General features: G+C 49.7%; 1 non-coding gene across 1 annotated transcript; it reads left to right on the top strand.

Moving 5' to 3' along the window:
- The first annotated feature begins 865 nt into the window (after positions 1-865).
- On the top strand, positions 866-1026 carry LOC124668908. Its single transcript, XR_006991975.1, has one exon. It is a non-coding gene; the product is annotated as a U1 spliceosomal RNA (small nuclear RNA).
- The last annotated feature ends 1370 nt before the right edge of the window (positions 1027-2396 follow it).

Genomic DNA, 2396 nt, shown 5'->3' with positions numbered 1-2396 from the left:
TCGCCGGCCCGCCGTCCCCCGACGAGTCCCTGCGGGAGGGATCCGGATCGCCGCCGGTGGAGGGAACGAACAAGGTGGTGGTGGCGCCCAGGCCCCGCAGGAAGGTGACGCTGAGGGCTCTCTTCAGGGGAGTGGCCTCGTGGGCGGTCAGGCCGGCGCGGCGGCGCGCGTGCATCACGTGCGTCTGTGTAGCTCCGGCTAGGAGTAGTGCCGTTGGATCTGAACCGGCTGTCTGAGACGGTATTAGCATCCATCGATCCTCTGTTCTATTCTTACAAGTTCTCCAACTGTTTTTGTTTGTCTGCCGCCGTTTGGTGTGTAAATTGTGTCCTCTTGTTGTAGTACCTGTACAGTTTGTTGATCATGTAGGAGCAACGGCCGTGACCTTCTGTTTGTATGTGCACATATGTCATGTCAATGAGCCATACTTCCTAGTATCTGGCTTGTAAAATCATGGTTGGATTGGATGAATGAACTGAGACGTACTTGATGATAAAACTTGCATGAGTTCCATCTGCATACTGACAAAATTTTCTGAACTTCCTGCATAGATACCCATCCTAAAATTTCTGTGTTTTCGTGTGTTGGAGGATTTCCGTGATTGCTTGTGACATGAAAATCGCTCGCACAGCAATTGCGCTTCTCATGGACCTAAAACCGATGCCGCGTTCCTAGGGGCTGAATTCCGTGGGCTCCTATGATGGGCCTCGAAGCACAATCGGCCCAGAAACTACCGACGCTCCAAAATCGGGAAGCACCCCAACGCTGCACAAGGCATCGTGCTGTTTAGTCCCACCTCGCTCCCGTAAGCTGGTTACGAGGGAGCAAGAGCCTACATATAGAGCGCCCCCGCCAACGTTGCAACATACTTACCTGGATGGGGTCAACGGACGATCAATAAGGTTCGTGGCCTAGGCCAATGGTCCACATTGCACTTTGTAGGATGCGTTGGCTTACCATCTCCTCAAGGGGAGAATGGACATCATAATTTGTGATAGAGGGGGTACGCGTTCGCGCGGCCCCTGCCAATTTTAATTTATAAATTTTGTTTAGTGTTTTTTTCTTAGAGTATTTAGAGTGTTTTTTACGTACTTGGTCAGTTCGGACTACTGAATTCCAACATTGAGCAGATCATGGACTACTGGGCCTCAATATACGTTGCCTACTTGCCTTGTTATTGAATTGGGCCTCTTCGTTCTACGGAGGTACTCTTTCGTTACCGGTAGAGCCTTTTGCGTGAGTTCCACAACTTTTGAGCCATCTTCCGTACAATCAAATATGCAGACTACGGAAGAATTTCGGGACATTTGCAGTTTCTTTAGGGAACATCTGCAGGTTCTGAAACCAAAAAAGCTTGTCGATTTGTGAGTTCTGCTCACCGGTTTTTGATGCCTCTTGCCAATGGCCATGCTATGAGGGCAAAACGTTGGCATACGCCTGGAAAAATAGCAACTTAGCGAGCAATCTATGAATCTCCAATAGATGATGTAAAATATGGCATATGATAGAAAACTTAACTTTTACATCACCTGATACGAACCGCTAAAATATTCTGGTGATATAATTTTTTTATGGGTAGCGTGGTGGTGTAAAACAAAATACGACAACGCACGAAAGGCCAACCGCCAACATGAACCATCTTTCATGTCCATGTGTGCCTCCCGCCGCGATTTTCCCATACTTGGCAGACAACACGCCATGGACGCCGCTGACGGAGCCCGTGCTACCATCCCCACCCCTCCCGCCGTCGATTCCAACAGTCTGGCAACCCCTAGCTACCCGCTGATCCACCACATGTTCGTCGCCGCACCGCGGGAAGCTGGCACAGTGGGGACTGCAAGCCGGGGGCGACCGCGATGGTGAAGCCACCGCCGAAAGTAAAGAAGATGACAAGGGCAAGAAGGTCAAGGCCGCCACTGGCCGTGGTGCGAAGCTGAAGCGCGGCAAGGTTGCTGAGGAGGTGAATCTTCCCCGCCCCTCAGTTGTCGCCGCATCCCACTGTGGAGCATCCGCACTTGCCGCCACCCCCGGCCGATCGTGACATGTATTATGAAATTCCCAAAGGTAGAAAACTCTCCGCCAACCCTCTCTTATTCCTATTTTATTTTCTTATCCATTCTAGAGATATCCAGTGTTTGATTGATTGTTTTGAACACGATGAATGTGCCTTTGTAGTGTTGATGATGATGCATTTTACACACTGTGAATGTGTCATCACAATTTTAAGCTCCAACACAAGAGTATGAGGTAGAGAATGAAGAAGAGATGCTTGATGGAGAAGAAGATTTTTTTGTCGATCAGAAGATCGACAAACTACGTCGTCGACGAACATCTTGGTTTGCAATGATTGGAAGAAGGCCGACATGGGCTCGACCGTCGGCACCGAGCATCCCAAT

The sequence above is a fragment of the Lolium rigidum genome, chromosome 6 (genome assembly GCF_022539505.1).
Source record: "Lolium rigidum isolate FL_2022 chromosome 6, APGP_CSIRO_Lrig_0.1, whole genome shotgun sequence".
Lineage (NCBI taxonomy): Eukaryota > Viridiplantae > Streptophyta > Magnoliopsida > Poales > Poaceae > Lolium > Lolium rigidum.
Note: the sequence above shows the minus strand (reverse complement) of the source record. Positions and strands in the feature narration are given on the sequence as shown.